The sequence below is a fragment of the Salmo salar genome, chromosome ssa09, assembly GCF_905237065.1.
Source record: "Salmo salar chromosome ssa09, Ssal_v3.1, whole genome shotgun sequence".
In the NCBI taxonomy this organism is placed as follows: domain Eukaryota; kingdom Metazoa; phylum Chordata; class Actinopteri; order Salmoniformes; family Salmonidae; genus Salmo; species Salmo salar.
Genome location: NC_059450.1, coordinates 90,593,986 through 90,602,106, shown reverse-complemented (window position 1 = coordinate 90,602,106; position 8,121 = coordinate 90,593,986).

The following is an 8,121-nucleotide window of genomic DNA, read 5'->3' as shown; positions in this document are numbered from 1 at the left end:
TGATGTGTTTATAAAGGTATGATGTGTTTATAAAGGTATGATGTGTTTATAAAGGTATGATGTGTTTATAAAGGTGTGATGTGTTTATAAAGGTATGATGTGTTTATACAGGTATGATGTGTTTTATAAAGGTATGATGTGTTTTATAAAGGTATGATGTGTTTATAAAGGTATGATGTGTTTATACAGGTATGATGTGTTTATAAAGGTATGATGTGTTTTATAAAGGTATGATGTGTTTTATAAAGGTATGATGTGTTTATAAAGGTATGATGTGTTTATAAAGGTATGATGTGTTTGTACAGGTATGATGTTTATACAGGTATGATGTGTTTGTACAGGTATGATATGTTTATACAGGTGTGATGTGTTTTTACAGGTATGATGTGTATGTACAGGTATGATGTGTTTATACAGGTATGATGTGTTTATACAGGTATGATGTGTTTGTACAGGTATGATGTGTTTGTACAGGTATGATGTGCTTGTACAGGTATGATGTGTTTATACAGGTATGATGTGTTTGTAGGAAAGCGAGAAGGAGAGATAGATGGGAAAGGGCAAGATTGAGTTTTTTATACACCAACCCAACTTCCACACACATTACTTCATCTCTGTCTCCTCTCCACAGCACATCTCTGTCCAGCTCATAGCCTGCTATTACAGCAGGGAGGCTGTGTGATTTTGGTTTTCCTGTTGTGTCATTAAACTGTGTTGAGACTGGGACTATATCCCAAAACGGCTCCCTATTTCCTTTCTACTGCACCAAGTACCATGGAGACCCAGGCTCAGGGCGTGTCCCAAATGGCTCCCTATTCCTTTTATAGTGTGCTACTTTTGACCAGGACCCATAGTGCACTGTAGAGGGAATAGGCATTTGGGACCCACGGTGAACCTGGGCCTGCATGGTATTTGGTATAGAGAGCAGGCCTAGCTGTTGTAATGCTCCTGGACAGGAGAGCTGATAGAGACAATAACTGCAGCAATGAAAACCACTTCACCGTCACATTGGACAGAATTTAATTTACAGAAACCACGCCAACATGCACGCATGCACTCATGCACGAACACACAGACAGAAGCATCAATGCACACAAACACACACACACTCCTTATCAGCCTCCTCCAGCACAGCAGCCCTGTCAGATAGAGATAGCTGTGTGTTATTGTTGAAAAAGTCACAGAGGAAAACAGAAGAGTTACATGGAGAGAGAGATGGAGAGAGTGGAGTGGGTTTCAGAGAGAGAGAAGAGAGAGAGGGGAGAGAGAGAGAGAGAGAGAGAGAGGAGAGAGGGGAGAGAGAGAGAGAGGAGAGAGAGAGAGAGAGGAGAGAAAGAGAGAGAGGGAGAGAGCGGGAGAGAGCGAGGTAGAGAGAAAGAGGGAGAGAGAGATACTGTAGCCTCCCAACCCCTCCATGCCATCTCTGCATGATGGATTACTCTCTCCTCTTCTCTCCTGTGTTGTCATCTCCACAGCCATGTGCTTTTACTGCTGAGTACTGTTACACCAGCCACTCTACAGACAGCTAGAGCAGCAACAGAGCAGCGAGCAGTGCAACCAGGCCTTAGATCCCATCCTGTAAGAGTACAACTTTGGTATGCTGATAAAGACATCACAGCTGTGTTCTACTAAAGCATAGGAAGTCTTAAAGCATTCGTTCTAGCACAAACTAGGACTTCACCAGCTCAGCACACATAAAGCCAGGCCTTACATCCCATCCTTTAAGAGGACAGTGTAATGATTTTTTGGTTCCCGAGTGGAGCAGCAGTCTAAGGCACTGCATCTCAGTGCTAGAGGCTTCACTACAGACCCTTGTTCGATTCCAGGCTGTATCACAACCGGCCGTGTTTGGGAGTCCCACAGGGTGGTGCACAATTGGCCCAGTTAGGGTTTGGCCGGGGTAAGCCGTCATTGTAAATAAGAATTAGTTTTTAACTGACTTGCCATCATTGTAAATAACAATTTGTTCTTGACTGACTTGCCATCATTGTAAATAACAATTTGTTCTTAACTGACTTGCCATCATTGTAAATTACAATTTCTTCTTAACTGACTTGCCGTCATTGTAAATAAGAATTTGTTCTTGACTGACTTGCCGTCATTGTAAATAAGAATTTGTTCTTAACTGACTTGCCGTCATTGTAAATAAGAATTTGTTCTTAACTGACTTGCCTAATTAAATAAAGGTTAAATATTTTTTTATTTTAAATGATAGAAGTTTAAGTCCAGACATATTGATTCTTGTTGAGCGGTTTAAACCATCACTCTGTACACTAGGGTTGCGGTCAGATATATACGGCAGTATAATAACTCACAACAAATGTTTTCTATCACTAAAACCTCCTCATTCACTGTGACATTTGAGATCTTTCAAACGTACAATGCTTGGTACACTACGTCAATACCTGAGTATGTTAACTCTCCCTGATCTGGGCTTATCTTTCTCTGTGTGTTACGAACGGATGTCACACACACACACAAAATAAGTAATCCACTGTGAAGAAGAAAAAAGGCCATTATTAATGAACTCCATTTGCATCTGGCTGAATGGAGGTTCGTATTGTATCGTTCCTTCAGAGGAAATATTGGCGGCTGCCGCGTGTCGCCGTGTTAGCGAATGGCATAATTATCGTCCATTATGTGTCATTATTTAAAGTAAGAAGCAAAGTGTTCGACTGTGTCACAGGCTGGTCCATTATTGTGTCAGCGACTGTGACAGAACAACAATCTATTGAATCTAAGAAATTATAAACCCACACAGCCTTCTGTGGGTTTCTATTTGTGTTGACTTCCCTTACCGTCACACACTGGAGCACGGAGGAATTAGTATTGTATTAAGCAGGAAATGACATCCTGTCATGTTAAAGTTATACCCTGCAGTTTACTTGTCTGCTCTTCTTCGTGGTTTTATCCTTTACCTTCGGGGGGTTGTAACAACGGCCCTTCACGTAATTGGGGACAAATATGAGATGTTTCTGCTGTGTTTGTTTTTACCTTGTTTGATTCCACTTGGGAAACTTTAGTTTGACGTGTCCCTGTTTGCTCTTGGTTATTGACACTCAGTGTTAGTGGTTTGTGCTCACAGCATGTAAACAGTTTAAATAAAAATGTAGGCCTAGATTCAATCAGTTCAAGCATTAACCAACGATAGCAGACACCCGCATAGCAGATGTATTGGCGGTGTTGGAGGTGGAACAGCGTTGGACCCGTCAAATATGTGAGCAGCTGCTCTTGCGATCATTGTCACAAAGCCACAACCATGCCACTCGTGTTAGAATTTCAGAACGAGAAATTGTAGGCTATATAGAAATAATGACGCAAATGTAAAAAAAAATCATTAAACAAAATAATAAGGATTTCTATCAGCCTAATCGTAGATTACATCTCACATTCCAGTGTTCAAACTTGTAAACGATGCTACATAGGATTTCTGTTTAAGCGTCTCTGTGCAGCTAACCTGCAATGTTCGCTTAAGGTATAATTATTAAACACCTCCCGCTGCAACTGGATCCTGGACTTCCTGACGGCCGCCCCCAGGTGGTAAGGGTAGGCAACAACACATCTGCCACGCTGATCCTCAACACTGGGGCCCCTCAGGGGTGCGTGCTTAGTCCCCTCCTGCACTTCCTCTTCACCCACGACTGCATGGCCAAACGACTCCAACACCATCATTAAGTTTGCTGATGACACAAAAGTGGTAGGCCTGATTAACGACAACTATGAGACAGCCTATAGGGAGGAGGTCAAAGACCTGGCAGTGTGGTGCCAGGACAACAACCTCTCCCTCAATGTGAGCAAGACAAGGGAGCTGATCGTGGACTACAGGAAAAGGCGGGCCGAACAGGCCCCCATTAACATTAACGGGGATGTAGTGGAGCAGGTTGAGAGTTTCAAGTTCCTTGGTGTCCACATCACCAATGAACTATCATGGTCCAAACACACCAAGACAGTCGTAAAGAGGGCACGACAACACCTTTTCCCCCTCAGGAGACTGAAAAGATTTGGCAGGGGTCCCCAGATCCTCAAAAAGTTCTACAGCTGCACCATTGAGAGCATCCTGAGCGGTGGCATCCCTACCTGGTATGGCAACTGCTCGGCATCTAACCGCAAGGCGCTACCGACGGTAGTGCGTACGGCCCAATACATCACTGGGGCCAAGCTTCCTGCCATCCAGGACCTAGGCAGTGTCAGAGGAAAGCCCCAAAAATTGTCAAAGACTACAGTTACCTAAGTCATAGACTGTTCTCTCTGCTATCGCACGGCAAGCAGTACCGGAGCGCCAAGTCAAGGAGCAAAAGGCTCCTTAAACTTAACAGCTTCTACCTCCAAGACATAAGACTGCTGAACAATTAATCCAATTGCCACCCGGACTATTTACATTTACCCCCTCCATTTGTTTTGTGCACTGCTGCTACTCGCTGGTTATTATCTATGCATAGTCACTTCACCCCTACCTGCATGTACAAATTACCTCGACTAACCTGTACCCCCGCTCACTGACTCAGTACCAGTACCCCCTGTACTGCATATAGCCTCGTTATTGTTCTTTTATTGTGTTACTTTTTATATATTTTTTAATTTAGTTTATTTGGTAAATATTTTCTTAACCTGTTAGGGATAGGGGGCAGTATTTTCACGGCCGGATAAAAAACGTACCCGATTTAATCTGGTTTATTACTCCTGCCCAGAAACTGGAATATGCATATAATTTGTAGATTTGGATAGAAAACACCCTAAAGTTTCTGAAACTGTTTGAATGGTGTCTGTGAGTATAACAGAACTCATATGACAGGCCAAAACCTGAGAAGATTCTATATGGGAAGTGCCCTGTCTGACCATTTCTTGTCCTTCTATAGCCTCTTTATCTAAAATACAGGATCTCTGCTGTAATGTGACATTTTCTAAGGCTTTCTTTGGCTCTAGGAAGGCGCCAGAACGTTGAATGATAGCTCTGCAGTCTCTGGGCGAAAAACAGCAGGGGTTTTGGTGAGTGGTCCTTCTGAGGACAATGGCACTGGAGCGCGCATGCATGTGACGACTCCATGTTTTACTTTCAGTGTTTGAACGGATACAACGTCTCCCGGTTGGAATATTATCGCTATTTTACAAGAAAAATCTCATAAAAATTGATTTTAAGCAGCGTTTGACATGCTTCGAAGTACGGTAATGGAATATTTTGAATTTTATTCTCCTCTTCCACTCCTTCTCTTCTCCGATTCCACTCCATCTTTTCTCCTCTTCCACTCCATCTCTTCTCCTCTTCCACTCCATCTCGTCTCCTCTTCCACTCCATCTCTTCTCCCCTTCCACTCCATCTTCCACTCCATCTCTTCTCCTCTTCCACCCCATCTCTTCTCCCCTTCCACTCCATCTCTTCTCCTCTTCCACTCCTTCTCTTCTCCCCTTCCACTCCATCTTTTCTCCTCTTCCACTCCATCTCTTCTCCCCTGCCACTCCTTCTCTTCTCCCCTTCCCCTCCATGTCTTCTCCCCTTCCCCTCCATCTCTTCTCCTCTTCCACTCCTTCTCTGTTCTCCTTCCACTCCATCTCTTCTCCTCTTCCACTCCATCTCTTCTCCTCTTCCACTCCTTCTCTTCTCCCCTGCCACTCCTTCTCTTCTCCCCTTCCCCTCCATGTCTTCTCCCCTTCCCCTCCATCTCTTCTCCTCTTCCACTCCTTCTCTGTTCTCCTTCCACTCCATCTCTTCTCCTCTTCCACTCCATCTCTTCTCCTCTTCCACTCCTTCTCTTCTCCTCTTCCACTCCTTCTCTGTTCCCCTTCCACTCCATCTCTTCTCCTCTTCCACTCCATCTCTTCTCCTCTTCCACTCCTTCTCTTCTCCTCTTCCACTCATCTCTTCTCCTCTTCCACTCCATCACTTCTCCTCTTCCACTCCATCTCTTCTCCTCTTCCACTCCTTCTCTTCTCCTCTTCACTCTTCTCCTCTTCCACTCCATCTCTTCTCCTCTTCCACTCCATCTCTTCTCCTCTTCCACTCCATCTCTTCTCCTCTTCCACTCCATCTCTTCTCCTCTTCCACTCCTTCTCTGTTCTCCTTCCACTCCATCTCTTCTCCCCTTCCACTCCTTCTCTTCTCCTCTTCCACTCCATCTCTTCTCCTCTTCCACTCCATCTCTTCTCCACTTCAACTCCATCTCTTCTCCCCTTCCACTCCATCTCTTCTCCACTTCAACTCCATCTCTTCTCCCCTTCCACTCCATCTCTTCTCCTCTTCAACTCCATCTCTTCTCCCCTTCCACTCCATCTCTTCTCCTCTTCCACTCCATCTCTTCTCCACTTCAACTCCATCTCTTCCACTCCATCTCTTCTCCTCTTCCACTCCTTCTGTTTTCCTCTTCCACTCCAGCTCTTCTCCTCTTCCACTCCATCTCTTCTCCTCTTCCACTCCATCTCTTCTCCCCTTCCACTCCATCTCTTCTCCCTTTCCACTCCATCACTTCTCTTCTCTTCTTCACTCCATCTCTTCTCTTCTCCCTCTTCTCCCCCCTCTGTGTTGTTTAAATTGAATCAACGTTAAAGACGTGAAAATAACAAAAGAAGACGAAAGTATAGAAGAGATAGCCCAAGGTTAGTAGAGATGAAGAGATTTTCACATTCACTTTACAGGCAAAAGAAGTTAAGTTTAAGGAAGGAAACTTGGAAAATATTTATTTTGCTCTCTCCTCCAATCTGCCTCCAATTTAAAAACACTTTTTTTCCCCTAGTTTATTTAGAGACCCTGTAATACTGTCTGTGTCTGTGTTCTATCTTAACAAAGAAACTTAAAGAAAATCAAGTATACTGGAAGAGCATGAAGATGTCATGAAACAGACACCAATATAGAGTGTTACTGTGTTCAAGTAAATAGAAGTATCAGCAGATAGATGAAACAGTTCACAGAAGAGTCCCCCATTAACCCTACTGTCTTGGTTAGTATTTAGTATTGTATTAGGATGCATTGTGCTGTGATGTGCTGGTCCTGGTGATTTTGAACTAGTTCAGCTGTTTGTTTAAAGCAAAATGACTGATACGTATTGGCTCCTAATTAGCTATTACCACAACCTCGCTGCAAGGAAGGAGTAAATCAATGCTTATTTCTCTTATAAAGTGAAACTTAAAGTAGAAAAGGGAAAATGGAGGAGGGAGGAGAGTGGGAGAGAGAGGGGGATAAAGGAGAGAGAATATCTCTATGTTTGTATTTCAATGTGCTTAAAGCATAAGCTCAGGCTTTGGAGCCATTTACACACCAGCGAGAAATACAGCCCACAATTTAATCTGAATAGAATTAGCTGGGAATGGAACTGTAGGGGCAGTCTGGCTTTGAGATAACCATCAGCATTTACTGTAATATCTATCACAGGCAGAGGGGGAGTACTGTTACATTGGAGATTAATGAAGCTTTATACAGTATGTGTGTGTGTATCTGCTCGGTGTGTCCCCTTGTGTGAGGAAATTGTATTTATATCTTCCAGGAAACGTTTCCAGACGCAAAGACATTTATATGTTTTCATTTTTGACACACTGCACCGCACAATAATTGATTGCTGCAGCTGGTGTTCAAAAACCATTCATACACGTTGCCATCTAGTGGTCAGATTTATACAATGCAGAGCAGAGAGGAGTGGGGGTCTCTGTTTGGTGGTCTATGGAGACATCCATAATGTGTGTGTGAGAGAGAGAGAAGAGTGTCTGTGTGTGTGTGTGTGTGTTGTTTTGTCAAACTTTTGTTCACACAGACTGCTTAGTCTGTCATCAATTTCATAAATAGTGTACACACACACACACACACACACACACACACACACACACACGTCTCTCTTTTATCAAAATGAATAATGGGAGTACCTTTTCTGTCCTATTGATTGCCTGCTTTTATGGAATGACATCTTTGGAGCAGGTCAGGCAGGGCTCATTGCAGGGCTCAGAGAGAAGACAGATAGCCATGTTTGGCTAAATGAGAGCGAGAGAAAGCACAATCCACATTGAGCCAGTTAGAGCCCCTTAGACAGATTGGGCTGAAACCACCTGAGGGCCAAGCACTGATGGAAGCTGCCACACTCTGCTCCCGACAGGAAATACAGGGCAGGAAAAACCAAATGCTCTGATTGGAGGGACAGGGCA